This window comes from Homarus americanus, unplaced genomic scaffold, assembly GCF_018991925.1.
Source record: "Homarus americanus isolate GMGI-L3 unplaced genomic scaffold, GMGI_Hamer_2.0 scaffold40248, whole genome shotgun sequence".
NCBI lineage: Eukaryota > Metazoa > Arthropoda > Malacostraca > Decapoda > Nephropidae > Homarus > Homarus americanus.
In genome coordinates this window covers 283,528-300,877 of record NW_024712526.1, presented here as the reverse complement: position 1 = coordinate 300,877, position 17,350 = coordinate 283,528, and positions in this window count along the sequence as shown.

Genomic DNA, 17,350 nt, shown 5'->3' with positions numbered 1-17,350 from the left:
GGCTCAGTATTAAAAGGTCATCTTGGGGTCTAATCTCACCCAGAAAAAAAGTTACACTCACAAGAAATCACTTACTATGATTCCCTTTACCGTATCGTCTATATATATCTTACCTTTACTTATACACAGCCTCTTACTCTACAATACAGTACTCAGTGTCTCTCCTTCAGTGGGATATTACTCTCACGTGTAGGTAGAGTGGCGCATTACATTACTACTTATTATTAGTCATTCGTAGATAAATTTCAGCCAAAAGTCATTCGTGCCATCACCAACCAGTCCCTCACTTCCTCCTTACCTCCCCCTCATGTCTCGTCACTTTCTCCTTACCTCCCCTTCATGTCTCGTCACTTCCTCCTTACCTCCCCTTCATGTCTCGTCACTTCCTCCTTACTTCCCCTTCATGTCTCGTCACTTTCTCCTTACCTCCCCTTCATGTCTCGTCACTTTCTCCTTACCTCCCCTTCATGTCTCGTCACTTCCTCCTTACCACCACTGTGTCCATGTTCTCGGTGTGCCAGTCAAATTACTCCATCATTCCTCCTCCTTCAGTCATAACTATACCATGTCTCCCCTATACACGTTCTATGTAGTCCAAGTTTATCACCATTCCTTCCGCCATCACACTTCCCGTCACTGGAACTCCCTCTCCTCTTACGTCTTTCCATCCCCGTATAGTTTACAACCGCTTATAAGTTTAGGGCAGAATATTCACCTCGTCTCCTACAGTTGAAGTAGAGGTCTTGGTCTCTTGCTCGCTGTGTTTAGAGGTATGGACGTCCAGCTTAACTCTTGGCCACCTTTCAGGCGTGTTGGCCATCAGAGGACCCAGTCTTGTATGTACCCTGGCTCCTAGAGTGTCCGTCAGATAGTTGATATAAAAAAAATCGTAACACATTTTAACTTTTGATAAACTCTTGATATTTTGACTTACAACAAATAAACTAAATGGTCGTGGTACTTAGGCTCGGAGATTTAATATCGAGTGACCTTCAAACAACAGTCTGCATGTTAAGGTCGTTGACATTCATTCATTCATCTGTCCACCCGACCAGAGGCTCACATTACAAAGCTTGTCATCGGCGTCTTTTGTACATCAGTGAGTGTGTGTGTGTGCACTAACCTGCCCCCCCCACCCCCCTCCCTCCAATTAGCGCGTTTCCTTCAGGTGTGTGGTGAAGGAGGCGGCCAGGTGCGCCCTTATCACCGGATGGAAGTCTAATTGATACATTATGATTAACTATACGATTGACGTCGGAACATTTACCTGAAGCGTTATCGTAACTTTGAAGAAGATTATGGTATACCCGATGTGTTAAGCCTTTATATATTGGTGCATTAACAGCATTAAGGGAGACGCCACCACACCACACCACACCTTTAGAGTAGAATTCGATGCCGCCATTAAGTCAGCGAGTAAAGGCAATCAATAGAATGGCGCTTTATCATGATAAGTGAACGAGCGTCTAATTGCAGGTGTGTCAAGAGGGTACACAGGTGTTGGTGTTAAGAGGTTTGTTGATGGGTGTGTGATTACCTGTGAGTAACTGTGGAGGAATGTGTGTGTGTGTGTGTGTGTGTGTGTGTGTGTGTGTGTGTGTGTGTGTGTGTGTGTGTGTGTGTGTGTGTGTGTGTGTGCCCCCCCCCTTGCCCCTCAACTGACTAACTTAACACACGCAAGTCTACAAGTTATGGATAGAGAACGAATGATGTTAATCTCTCTCTCTCTCTCTCATCTCTCCTTCACACTCTTGACTTATCATTTACTTCGCTCTATTTATCCACTCCCCTTTGCCCTTTATATTTATTTACATTTTCTTTATAACCATTCATCTTTCACTTTTCCATTCTTCACTTAAATAAACTCTATAATTCTTTCTCTTTATTAATTTTTGTCTCTTGTCTATTGTATTTTATTCTCTCTCTCTCTCTCTCTCTTTGCTGCTTCTCGACGCCTTTTTTCTGCCTCGTGGTGTCGAGTGTTTGAGTGTCAACATGAAAGGCCCTCCTCCTGTAGCACCCTCCCCCTTCCCTCCTCCTTGTAGCTCCTTCCTTTCCCCCTTCCCTCCCTCCCCACCTCCCTCCCTCCCTTGTGGCTCCTTCCCTTCTCCCTTCCTTCCCCTCCTCCCTAGCGCCTACCCCTCCCTCCCTTGTTGCACCCTTCCCTCCCTCCCTTGTGTAGCTCCTTCCCTTCCCCCCTCCCCTTCCTTGTAGCGCCCACTCCTCCCTCCCTTGTTGCTCCTACCCACCCCTCTCTCCCTTCTTCCCTCCCTTGTTGCTCCATTCCTCCCCCCCTCCCCTTGTAGCACCCTTCCCTCCCTCGATCCCTCCTTCCCCCTTCTAGGTCCCATCCCTCCCTTGTTGCTCCAGCCCATCCTTCTCTCTCTCCTTCCCTCCCTCCCTTGCACCTCCCTCCCATCCCTCCTTCCCTACTATTCCTCCTTTACTGGGTGGTGGTGGTGCTTGTTGTGGATGGTGGTGGTGGTGGTAGTGTGGTGTGGATAGTGGTATGGTGGTGGTGGTGCTGTAGTGGTGTGGTGGTGGTGCTTTGTTGTGGATGGTGGTGGTGGTGCTGTTGTGGATGGTGGTGGTGGTGGTAGTGTGGTGTGGATAGTGGTAACTGTGTGGTGGTGTTTGTGTGTGTGGTGTGTATAATGGTGATAGCGTGTGGTGTGGTGATAGTGGTGATAGTGTGTGGTGTGGTGATAGTGGTGATAGTGTGGTGTCATAGATCATTAACACCTGGACACTGGTAGACGATAACCCCCTCAATGATAAAGTGTGAAATCAAGAGGTAAAACACTTGAGCCATCACCTCTTATATCTGTCCCGGCGATAATGTTCACCTCGCTACAGTGCTCACAGCTGATGCCTCCCTCCTACCTTCCCTCCCTCCCCCCTTCTCTCCCTCTCTTCTACTCTCCTTCCCTCCCTCCCGAGCGTGGTAATAACGTCAAAAAGTTACCAAATCTCAAAAGGTCCATTACCACCCCCGATCTACACGGCCAGGCAATAGACAACCTCCCTAGACCAGCATCCGCCAGTAGGGTCGGCGGAATATAAAATCAGGCCCTTAAAACACCCATATATGGGACAGGGTAGGATGTCTAGTGCCTGTATCGACAGACAATAACTAACCCATGACACAACCCTAACACACTATTAGCTTAGCTAGGCGGTCAGCCCGCCCTCTCTTACCTCCTCCTAAATTTCTTAAATTTCCGAACTATAACTTCCTTCCCCCATCTCTAATCTTCTTTCTCCCCTCCTTCCTCTACAAAAAAAAAAGAAGTCACTAGTGGTGTACCCCGAGGCTCAGTACTTGGACCGCCAGTACATTTGCTGACGACACAAAAGTAAGGCGACTAATTAAATCCGATGAGGACTCATAAGAAATGCAGAATGACATGAAGAAACGATTATTATTGGTAAATACAGTTTAACATGAAGAAAAACAGTAAATTTCTAATGCGAGGAAACGGAAACAGGGAAACAAACTATTAGCTGAACAATGTAGAGAGAGAACTCCAACTCTGAAAATGATTTATGGGTATTGATAAACTAAGAGACCAAGAACCTAAAGAAAAACGCAATTATGTTGGAAATAAAGCTAATAAGGTACTGTGGTTCACATCATCAGCGTATGTGAGACCACACCAGGATTATGTGGTTCAGTTATGGTCATCGTACTACAGAATGGATTATGAATTCAGAGGATGACGACAAAATTAATCCCGGGTGTTAGGAATCTTGAGTATAGAGGCAGATTAAAAAAAAAAAAAGATTATATATTCCTTCAAGAGACGAAGAGTGAGGGGCGATATGATTGATGTGTATTAATGGAAGATGGGGTTAAATAAAGGTGATATAACTTAGGTATTTACACTATCAAATCATGAACGAAAATGTAAGAGTGGTTTTAAATTAGACACATTTAGATTTATATGAGAACTCGGTAAACATTGGCCTGGAAATAGAGGATTGGATGAATGGAACAAGTTACCAAACATCATCATTAACTCGAACACGCTGTATAACTTCAAATATAGGTTGGGCGGGTATATGAGCGATAGGGGTTATTTTGGTGTAAATGGGACTGTCTAGTATGGGCCAATAGACCCACTGCAGTTTCCACCATTCTTATGTTTTCCCTCTCCTCCCCCTCCTATACTCTCCCTCTCCCCTCACCCTACTTCTCTCCCTCCCTCCCAGTTGTGTCAATTATTTATTATTACTCATGCGCTTAAATAGTTTAACAAGATGACTCTAATTACACCCACACTGTCTTATCGTAATGATTTAACTATCTGGAGAAAAATTACTTTGTTATCGTTATCACATTTTTAAATATGGAGTCTTATCTGTCGTATCTCTCCAGGTATTTATCTAGTGATCAATACATCTTTATATATTTATTAGTCTGGTATTGGGGGGGAGGGGCGGGGAGACAGGTGGAGTAGGTAAGAGGGAGGTAGAGTAAGAATCCTTGGAGAATATTCCCTCACTATGGGCCATTTAATTACTGTTCTGTGCCTCTTCATCCATCACCTGCGTCAGGAAGGTGTTGTCCTCACTCAAGCCGCTCTCTGTTCATATATTAAGTCATATTTGTTTGTCCGTCCGTTTGTTACTTTTTTCTGTGTGTGTGTGTGTGTGTGTGTGTGTGTGTGTGTGTGTGTGTGTGTGTGTGTGTGTGTAATGAAGAAAATAATGACTTAAGTCTCACTATTTTAAAGTGTTTAGTCAATATGTAAATGTTTTAGTGGTTTTAATCAGTCGTCGGGAGATCAAAGGAGAGTCAACACGTCTCATTATCTTAACTGTAACTTACCCAAGTGAGTGTTTCTCCGTCCGCCTGGTGGCCCAAGCAGCTGAGGTGACCTGACCCGCCGCCCATGACAACAAATAGGTTATGCATGGCAAGTCTTGAAATTGTCTACATACGGTAACATAAGGTGTTATTGTGTCAGGAGCAGGAACTGAAGGTTACATACACCTTGCTATTGAGTAATAGTGACTCCTGGCTGATAAACACCAGTGTTGATGCCATCACCTGTTAATTAACTCGCCATTAAGATATCATTATCTCACCTGACAAGGAGTTTGTATTCGTCACAGCGAAGTGTTTTCCTCCCCGGGTGGCTGTGGTCACTCTCTCATAAGATCTAAGACACTTGTGGCGGCGTAAGCGATGACGAAATTCCATAAATATTATAAAAATAGTATTACTATGACGGTCTAATGGTCAGTGCTGGTACACAACACAGTACACTTAATACTGTTCCCGTACACAAGGAGGCTAAGTGGCCGGCACTGTACTCGATCGATTTTACTTTCCCCAACTGTATAGTGAGGTACACATTAACAGCTAAGGGAAATAGGTATATAATGGGCTTGAGCCAACGACCCTGTCGACGCGAGCTGAATGCAGTATCCACTCTGCCACCACAACCCGTATCCGTATTTACTGTAACGTACGGTTAACGTGTGTTTTTAACAGTTTATTTCCAGACAATATAATAGCGGCGCTGGTCGTATGCTCAGCTGTGTATATATAGTCATAAAAAAAAATCTCCCGCACGAGGAAATACATTGTCAGGAAAGTCATTCAGGAAAGGCGGGCACTTGGCCGACTAACACAACCATAGATAATGTCATCCTATATAATCAGTAGTTGATATATAAACAATGTATATGTTCCTAATGCTGCAGTATTAACCCGGGGTGTATTTAGAGGAACACAGCTACTGCATTATGCAAAGAGTTTATATCGCGAGGTATTATCTGTCAAGTACATCATCATAGATCACTCATAACATCAAGGACTTTTTCATTAAACAGGTGGACTGATAAACGGTCTAATGACTTAACCCCTTGAGGAAGATGACTTAACACATTGACTACAGTAGTGTTCTGTCGTCCTATTCATGGTAAGTCGTCGTACTCAGGGATTAAGTCATCGTATTCAAGGGATTAAGTCCTCGTATTTAAAGGGTTAAAATATGTTACTTAAAGGATAAAGATATGTTACTTAAAGGGTCAAGATATGTTTCTTAAAGGGTCAAGACATGTTACTTAAAGGATCAAGACATGTTACTTAAAGGGTCAAGATATGTTACTTAAAGGGTAAAGACATGTTCCTTAAAGGATCAAGACATGTTACTTAAAGGGTCAAGACATGCTACTTAAAGGGTAAAGTCGGTGACACGGCTAAGGTCAGTAGAGTACAGTGACACTATCCCATGTACAGTGACACTATCCCATGTACAGTGACACTATCCCATGTACAGTGACACTCTCCCATGTACAGTGACACTCCCATGTACAGTGACACTCTCCCATGTACAGTGACACTCCCATGTACAGTGACACTCTCCCATGTACAGTGACACTCTCCCATGTACAGTGACACTATCCCATGTACAGTGCTGTACAATCATTACCCTCCCTATCTCCCTGCACACAAGAGTGAGGGAGTGTTCAGGGAGGGAGAGGGCCAGTCACTATCCTCCCTCCCCTCCCTCCCTACATACAGGGTGGGGGAGGAGGTAGGGGAGGGGGCCAGTTACTTCCCTCCTCCCACCCTGTCTCTCTCTCCCTCCATACAGGGGGGAGGGCCACACGCGGAGGTAAACAGGGGTGAGCCACAAAGTTAGGGTGTCTGGTGATCAATACGGTGATGGTAGTGGAGTTATCTGGCGGCCAGCTCACAGTGCTCGCCAACCATGCCTCCTTCTCCTCCACCCACACCCTGCCTCCACCCACACCCTGCCTCCACCTACACCCACACCCTGCCTCCTACTCCTCCTACACCCACCACCCTGTTTCCACCCTCGCTCAATAATCGTGCTGTTTTATATACATACATATTGCATGTATATACAGTATATTATATTCACACTAGATGAGTTCCCCGTCTTGGTCTGGGTAGAGGGACAGGAGAGTACAAGGCCGTGTCTCAGGTTATTAGCACCTCCCTACAATATTTAATCTATGTTTTTAAAGCTATGAAAATGCATCCGACCCGCGGGTGGGGGTGATGCTCGACCCAGGAACAGGAGATAGTGGACCACCATCCTCAAGGACACCTGCACCTCCCTACCAAATTTGAGTTCAGTCGTCAAAACTAGACTCTAAAGCAACCTGCGATTGAGGGGTCGTGGGCCCGCACCCCCTCAGAGAGTTTAGTAACTAGTTATAGAGCACGACTATTTCCTTGACCACTCGCTCTATCTTCAAAACTGCGGATATATATTTTCACAAGAGATTTCGTAAACGTTGGTACAGGTAGTCGTGGTGGTGAAGCAAAACAAACGAATCGGGAAACAAAAAAAATTCTGTGAGATGCATCATTAATTATCAACGTTGCCACTAATGTGTAGCGCTTATTTGTTGTTTATTTATTTCCTAAAGGTACATGTATTTACAAGTTATTTTGTGGTTAAGTAGAGAGACTAATCACGTGGGCAACATGTTGAGAGGTTAATATATATTTATCTAATATATCTACAAATTGTTTGATATTAAAATGATTACTTATTTATCTGTGGTGGAGGTAAACACATATCAGTTTCAATAATGAGTGACCTGTTGTTACAATGTGCACAGTCAGCGGAATGAGTCATGCCAGGTACTCGGGGTAGTGATGTCACCTCAACAATATCCACCCCACCTTATTTCACCTTAAGATTAACCAACCTAACCACCCTAACCTAACCCAACCCAACCTGCTCCATACTTGTTATTGTCCTTAGATCAACCATTGTGATATAATATGAAAAAGAATATTTGTTATAGTGTGGCTCAGTGTCGTGTATATGTTAAAAAAATTCCTGTGTAGAGCGGTGCGTGAGGAGGCGGGGGAGGGAGTGTGTCAACAAGTACTCACACACCACCCACCACTGTGTCAACCCTCCCAGCTAGCGATACGACTTTGCTCCCCGCCACCTTTATGATGTCTTCCTGGTTTGGTACCTGGACCTAAGCAGCGGTACCTTCTGGCACTGATACCAAGCAGGGACGGTTTTAATTAGGTAGTTGAGGGTATTAGTTGGTAATCCCCAGATAGTGCCAGATAGTAGCTCTTGATAGTGGCACTCGGGTGATGGGACACACTGGTGGTAGGATACTCTGGGTGTTCCTCTCATTGTATATGCACCTCTCCTTCCGTCTGCCTCACACTCATCTCAACAAACTCTATCCACCTGAACTCATGGATTCATCTTCTTAATCTCTTTATTTTTACTTTCATATCTTATTGTTACAGTTGGTGATCCTCATTCTGTGTGACTGTGTTCGTTATAACACCTTGTTACTCGAGTAGATTTCCGTCGGTTAAAACACGAGTCATGTTGCAGGACTCAGTATTGTTGTCACCCCATAAGCCATCATCCCCCTCATCATTATTTCTCCTCGTCGCAGATATCTCATAACCCATCGTCTAATGCTGCCTCGTTTACTGCCTCCTCCACCACCATTGAACCTCTGGATTGGCTGTTTATATTTTTATAATGTGAGATTTTTCCAGTTTTCTATTTATATTCCATCATATTTTTCAGTCAGTGTTCCCTCAGAAGGTTCACTCCCTCCACGGTCAGTTCAGTCTTGTGTAGTGTTGCCAGCTCCTCTCACTCACTCACCCTACAACAATCAATATCCCAGAGTTTTAATTCTTACTCACACACACACACACACACACACACACACACCTGCAGGATATTACTCATCTACTTATCAATACTTTTTACAAATTAACAGGTATTTACGAAGCCCTTTACTTTTTTTAAATATATATCATGAGCGACTGCATGAATAGTTTCGTTCCTTTCAATAGTATTAATGTAAATATTTGTTTTGTCTCTGTCGCTATAAGTGTAATCCTTCCGTAAATTCCTGACGTTCTCCTCTCCTGTACCTTCGTCCACTCAATCTTGGTCACCTCGTCCAGGATTATACTCGCTTCATGACACAGGGAGCGTTATGTTTTGGATGGGGCTCTTTTTCATCTCCGAATTTCAACACAAGTCTTTAGATACTCCGTCCGTGTGTTCCGCCTCACTACACACACACACACACACACACACGGAACATTTTTCAATTTTAATACAGAAAACTGGTGAGAAATAATATATATATATTCGTAGTGTTTGTTAAAGTGGGTAGGGAAAGACGGAGGCATGTTTAGAGGTCTCCTGAGTATGATGACTTAGTATGTTGGGGCCTAAGTCATCGTAGTCAAGGCGTTAAGTCATCGTAATCAAAGAGTTAGTTTATCATCGTCAAGGGGTTAATTCATCATAGTCAAGAGGTTAAAGCATTTCTTAACGGTGTAGGTAGGAGGATGGTGGATGATATGTACTTGCAGGATTAATGCTTTATCAGTGGCGTCGAGAGCCTTCCTATATGTGTTGTGACGTAGTGATAAAAACTGGAGGGAACTTCATACTAAAGAAAATTGAAGGTGATGGTCAGGATGGACAAGACATTAACAAGTATACCTGAGAGATGGGAATGAGAACCCAGGTGCAGGTATAAATGAGCAGAAAATCCACACTATGTACGAGTTACCTACAATGTCCCGTTATATACTTGTTGTTGAGAATACAAACCAACAACTGGATAATGTCTATGGATGGTGATTTGGTTGTGTTATTAATATTAGTTCATAAATAAGAGATTAACACAACATGCCCACCAGACGATGGATGGGTTAACCAAGTCTAATTAAACCAAGTCAACCCACGCACAGGAGGTGGAGCTAATTATGTGACGTCACTGGCCGTAGTGGAAGAAAACGATAGTAAGGGAGGACTTGTGTATTATCCCGGGTGAGACCACTCCTTTGTATTAGAAGATGCTGTATATCCTGATTGTCTCCTCCCATAGCACACTATCTTTCAGTTAGCCACTTGAACTTATCATGTAATTATTATTTTTATGATATTCCTATTTTTAATATTAAAACTTTGCTATAATTATTATTATTAATCCTCTTCTTTCTCTCTCTTTTATTATTTATACTCTTATGATTTTGCTGCCAGTATCAGTGTAAAAGTAACTTAGTAATCATAAGTATATGGGCTAGCTATTTACTGGGGAGGAATACAAGAAATAAATATAATAGTTAAAGAAAATAATAAAAATTCTGAAAGATAATGATTATCATCATTCTCTGTCCCCCCGAGCTATTACAGTTTATCAGCGAATACCAGTATAGCATATATGTTTAGAGGTTTTCAGTTTATCTATATGGTCACTAGATATATTTCAGATGACTCGAGTATACAACAGTTTCAAGCAACAAATAGGAATTTAAATTTATGCCTGCCAACAGCTCTCAAGTATTGCCCTTCCTCCTGTTGCACCCTATATATATTTACTGCCTGCACAACAAAATCTATTTTTTCTCTATTTTTCATCTTCTGGAAATCGATGAAATATCAAACTTTTATCACGTTGTCTGTAATTCGGTATTCATCCAGTTACGACGTATTTATCAGGCATTGTCACAGACCCTCACACTGTGACGGACAGCTGGTAACTGAGGTCCCACTCAGGACCACCCCTCCAGGCCGCCGACCGTATGACGTCATGCACGGCGAAGGACGAATTTTCGACTCGAAGTGAGTTGACTTGGCTTAAATAGACCTTGGGGATACCCTTACACCCAAACTGCTGTCATTTAACGTGTTAGTGTTAAGCCTTCGTCATATCATGGGGATGTTCAGTAGAGATGAGTGTGAGGGAGGAAAGTATAGGTAGACTGCATGAACTGGGAGGATAAAAATAAGAGGTTGAAGGAAGGTGGGATGGGTGACGCAGCGCAGCATCCGGATTATCAGAGATTCATGGTTTGTTATTTTACCTTGACTGGTAATGTGAAGGCGCCTCTTACTGACTGGTCACCTAATGATGGCGGCCAAAATGGTGTTACATCTGTGCCGGGACTACAATACTTGGCTACACTCTGAGGTAGTGGATAACGTGACCTAAATACTATGACTCATTTGTCAAACATAAACACTTAGTAGTTTTCATAAAAGACCTGTTTGTGGGTCAGTGGTGAGTTAGTTTTTTTTAATTCGAAATAAATAGCAGACAGTAGCTTCATCTCCTCAGTACTAATATTGCTGTGGAAGATGCATAATAATGTCACCTTTTGGAAATTAAACCCACACTAAGCAATACATAATTACTTTGGCCAGTAATTACCATCTTCAGTAGTATACAAGTAAAGAGGATGACACTAATATTGTAAAATGACTTAATATATTCTTTCTGTTGAGTTGGATGTTTTAACACCTTTGAATAAGATGATCTGTTCTCTTGTTGAATAAGATGATCTGTTCTCTTGTCTGCGTTGCCATAACACTAGAGAGGTTAAGCTATAGTATTCTTAAAGCCCGTTAAGACCGCCCCTTTAATGGAATATACCGGACGAGGTTTGAGGTGATGTTAAAAGAGACATGATATATATAAACACATTACATTAGGACGTGTGTGTGTGTGTGTAAGGTATGGAAACAGTCAGGCGGTGTTGGTGTACCTGTGCTCTGCTTGGCGACAGTGGAGTATACAGTACAGCTTGGCGCCTCAGATAGTCTGCGTGATAGGTTAATCCCCCTGATAATGTTTAATGATAGGCCGGCTTACCTTAATGAGTTATAGGGAACGATGGTGAATGTTCTGCTTGGTGGTGAATTTCTACTACTACTACTACTACTACTATTAGAGATTGTTGTTGCTGCCGTATATAGGACCGAATATCATGAGTATATATCTCAATATAATGATTTATAAGAAGCTTTGTTACGGATTATAGGTAACAGTGTGACGAGTTATAGCGGTTACCGTTACGAATTATTAGATACTAGTGAGATGTAGTGTGTGTGTGTGTGTGTGTGTGTGTGTGTGTGTGTGTGTGTGTGTGTGTGTGTGTGTGTGTGTGTGTGTGTGTGTGTGTGTGTGTGTGTGTTATCATGAATTACTCCGCCGTTCCTAATAGCGAAGCATGATAGAGGTCGCGGTTCATGCATAAGAGTATCGACTGATTATAGAACCATTCCATTATACTGTACAGAACCAAGAAATTATAGAGGCCGCCGTTGTTATTATAGAAGCCGCTGTTCTTTTATAGAGGCCGCCGTTCTTATTATAGAGGGCGCCGTTGTTATAAAGCCGCTGTTCTTTTATAGGGCCGCCGTTCTTATAAGGCCGCCGTTCGTATAGGCCGTCGTTATTATAGAGGCCGCCGTTCTCATTATAGAGGCCACGTTTTTCATTATAGAGGCCGCCATCTCATTATAGATGTCGCCGATCTTATTATAGAGGCCGCCGTTGTTATTATAAGGCCGTTCTTATTATAGAGGTCGACGTTCTTAACAATGAAAGCCGCCGGTCTTAACAATAAAACCGCCGGTCTTAACAATAGAGGCCGCCGTTCTTAGCAATAGAGGCCGCCGTTCTTTATCGACGTAACAATAGAAGCCGCCGATGTAACGAAGCCGCGGTCTTAACAATGAAGCCGCCGGTCTTAACAATAAACCGCCAGTCTTAACAATAAGCCGCCGTTCTTAACAATGAGGCCGCCGTTCTTATTATAGAGGTCGACGTTCTTAACAATAGAAGCCGCCGGTCTTAACAATAGAAGCCGCCGGTCTTAACAATAGAAGGCCGCCGTTCTTATAGAGGTCGACGTTCTTAACAATAGAAGCCGCCGGTCTTAACAATAGAAGCCGCCGGTCTTAACAATAGAAGCCGCCGGTCTTAACAATAGAGGCCGCCGTTCTTAACAATAGAGGCCGCCGTTTTTAACAATAGAAGCCGCCGGTCTTAACAACAGAGGCCGCCGTTCTTAACAATAGAAGCCGCCGTTCTTAACAATAGAGGCCGCCGTTCCGTTGTCATAATAACACTAAAAATAATAATAATAACTGAAATTAATATTGACAATAATTATTTTGCTAGTAATTATGGTATTGACAAAAATAATAATAAAAGCAATATATGACAATAATAAAAATAATAGTAATTTAAAAACAAGAACAAAGGAACAGAAAACGTAATATAATAAAATAAATGGAAAATCCAATAAATAATGATACCCTCCAGTGAAGCCCAGAATTGTATAGAAAATAATTGTACAGTAAAGTGGTCGAGATTATTATTACTGTGTATATTTGTTGTTTTGTCTGGCGTATAATGTATGGTCTCTCTCTCTCTCTCTCTCTCTCTCTCTCTCTCCATACACTGTGGGTGAGCTAGGTAGGGTGTGGTGCATCTTGGGTAGGGTGGCTGGGTAGTGGTGTGGTGTGGCTTATACCCGTTGAGGATGAAGCACTGAGGGTGGCCGCTCCCACATCCTAATTATGTGCTGATTACTGCACTTAGTCTTGTAATGAAGCAATTAATGGGGTCGTTAAGAAAGCTTCCTTATGGCCGGGCTCGTGTCCAACCACAGGCTAATTGTATCACCCCAGTAATGATGGTACTATTGTCTCGCTACTTTATACTGTGTGTGTGTGTGTGTGTGTGTGTGTGACTAAAGGAAATGCGAATCTTGGAATGAAAAGTAATTACCACATAATTAGTTTTAGATTAATTAAAATTTCATGACTCAGTTAAGTTTTGTATTTTTAAAGTCTAATAAATTTTGTTCTTGCCTAAACACAATATTTCATAACCGTTCCAATTTATATATATTTCTTTTCATGTTTATATAAAAATGGATTATACGGTTCACTGCTGCATGGATTATACGGTTCACTGCTGCATGGATTAATTTTTGTCCTAGTTTCCAGTGCACAGAAAATGGATTGCATGATTTATTGGTTCATCGAATTTAAATTTTGCTTTTTTGTTTTGTTTCAGACGTGTAGTGAAGAGCCTCGGTGCTATGGTAAGTGTTGATTAATAAATGTTCTTATTGTTCTGAGCTCTGATATTATTGTTATGGGTCGGTGTTGACAATTATCTGGGTTATTTATTCTTAAGTATAATTTATCTCTTTATTATTAAGTGCCGTATAATTTTTGTTTATTGTTTTAGCTGTGTTGTTTAAGATGTCTGTAAATGCTCTTTTATCTTATATTTATAATAATAATAATAATAATAATAATAATAATAATAATAATAATAATAATTAACGGTTTATTGAAAGAGCTTGGCAGCCAGAAGGCTGAAAATATACAGTTACATATTTGGGGAATGGGTTTCGAATTACAAATAATATACAAGTAACATAAGTGATACAAATAAGATATATAATAACTAGATGGGGAAAAGTTCAAACTACAGTTCATTTCTGATGGTGTTATATGTAGTGATGATGGATTGTGTTGTAGTGATGATGATGGTGTAGAAGTGATGATGGATGGTGTTATATGTAGTGAGATGATGGATGGTGTTATATGTAGTGATGATGGATGATGTTATATGTAGTGATGATGGATGGTGTTATATGTAGTGATGATGGATGGTGTTATATGTAGATGATGGATGGTGTTATATGTAGATGATGGATGGTGTTATATGTAGTGATGATGGATGGTGTTATATGTAGTGATGATGGATGGTGTTATATGTAGTGATGGATAGTGTTATATGTAGTGATGATGGATGGTGTTATATGTAGATGATGGATGGTGTTATATGTAGTGATGATGGATGGTGTTATATGTAGTGATGATATGGTGTTATATGTAGTGATGATGGATGGTGTTATATGTAGTGATGATGGATAGTGTTATATGTAGTGATGATGGATAGTGTTATATGTAGTGATGATGGATGGTGTTATATGTAGTGATGATGGATAGTGTTATATGTAGTGATGATGGATGGTGTTTTATGGAAGATTATGGATGGTGTTATATGTAGTGATGATGGATGGTGTTATATGAAGTGATGATGAGTTATATGTAGTGATGATGGATGGTGTTATATGTAGTGATGATGGATGGTGTTTATATGTAGTGATGATGGATGGTGTTATATGTAGTGATGATGGCTATTGTTATATGTGGTGATGATGGATAGGTTATATGTAGTGATGATGGATGGTGTTATATGTAGTGATGATGGATGGTTATATGTAGTGATGATGATGGTGTTATATGTAGTGATGATGGATGGTGTTATAATAATAATAATAATTAACGGTTTATTGAAAGAGCTTGGCAGCCAGAAGGTTGAAATATACAGTTACATATTTGGGAAAGTTTCGAATTACAAATAATATACAAGTAACATAAGTGACACAAATAGATATATAATAACTAGATGGGGGAAAAGCTCAAACTACAGTTCATTTCAACATAGTGACAGTGCAAGGAGTAGTGTTTACTGGGAGTGAATAACACCTGATTTATTACAAGTTATTGATAATTTTTACAATGGTTGGGACTGGGCTGTTTTTATAGCGACTGTCTGTGTACGTGTGGGCTGGATGCGGCCAGGTGTCGAACAGCACCTCGGACTAGGGATCTCAGGTAGTAGGAGCTGGTGTCGAGGATGTAGAAGCTTTACCAAATTTGCAGATGAGGTCGTGGTGATGGTCAGTGAGAGTCGAAAGGGTCAGTGTTGAGCGCTTTCTTGATATGTGGAGTAGAAGGGAGAGAATAATCTTTGCATGCCTGCACTTTTTTCTAGGTGTTTACGTTGTGTGGCATTTAGGAGGAAGACCAGGTGGGGAGGCATAGGTGAGCTTGGGAAGTATGAATGTTGTGTAAACACTGAGGAGCTTTGGTGCAGGAACCTGAGGGACTTGAGTTTGAGGAGGAGGTGGACGGAAACTGAGGATTTGACAACTTACTGACGTGTGGTTTCCAATTTAGTTTGTTGTCTATGCAGATGCTGAGGAGCTTCGTGGAATCTACAACCTGGAGTGTGTTCGGACCTAGAGTAATGGAAGGAGGTGGGACAATGTCGGAGGAGAGGTGTGCATAACCATGGTCTTGGTATGGTTGATGGAGACATGGTTGTTGGTGGCCCAGTTTTGGAGACTGTTCAATAAATCTTGAAGGGCGGAATAGTTGGAGCAGAATTGTTGACGCTATCCCAATGGTGGAGCCGTCGACATATTTCCAGCGAGCAGGGGTTTCAGGGCATCATTGATGGCGGTGAAGCAGAGTGGTCCCATCTTGGTGCCTTTGGGGACGCCGCAGGTGAGTGACTGAAAGGTGAGACAGCCTCGGAAGCGTATACAGCTTATGTCGGTCACTGAGGAAGTTCAGGTTATGGTATAAGACTTCTCCGAGCCCGAGGTCAATAGCTTTGTTGATGATTATATTGTGGTCGACCAGGTCGAATGCTTTAGTGAAATCAATGAAGGCGACAGCTAAGGACGTTTTTCGTTTCTGAGATGGCGGTATATGTAATCGAGAAAGCTGACAAGACAGTGAGTGGTGGAGGAAGCTTTATGTTGCAAATTGTTGAGGGTCTATTACCTGCATATCAGCATAAGCCCAGTCGAACACAAACTTTCACAGATTAGGTTGGGTATTGGGGTGATTGCAATAGGTCGTAGCTGATTTGGATTGTGGGCTGTTGACTTGGGCACTGGTGATACATAAGAGGTTCCTTCCAGTCAGCTGGGCATCTGGCTTGATGGATGGTGTTATATGTAGTGATGATGGATGGTGTTATATGTAGTGGTGATGGATGATGTTATATGTAGTGACAGATGGATGGTGTTATATGAAAGATGATGGATGGTGTTATGGGAAGATGATGGATATATTATATGTAGTCACAGATGGATGGTGTTATATGTAGTGACGATGGATGGTGTTATATGTAGATGATGGATGGTGTTTATATGTAGGATGAGGAGTAGGTTATATGTAGTGATGATGGATGGTGTTATATGTAGTGATGAGGATGGTGTTATATGTAGTGGTGATGGATGGTGTTATATGGTGATGATGGATGGTGTTATATGTAGTGATGATGGAGAGTATTATATGTAGTGATGATGGATGGTGTTATATGTAGTGACGATGGATGGTGTTATAATTAGTGATGATGAAAATATATGTAGTGATGATGGTTATGCTATATGTAGTGATGGATGGTGTTATAAGTAGTGATGATGGATGGTGTTATATGTAGTGATGATGGATGGTGTTATATGTAGTGATGATGGATGGTGTTATATGTAGTGATGATGGATAAATATATGTAGTGATGATGGATAGTGTTATATGTAGTGATGATGGTGGTGGTGTTATATGTAGTGATGAAGGATGGTAAGTATATACTGACGATGGATGGTGTTATAATTAGTGATGATGGATGGTGTTATATGTAGTGATGATGGATGAGCAATACGTAACTGGAACGAAGTATTTGA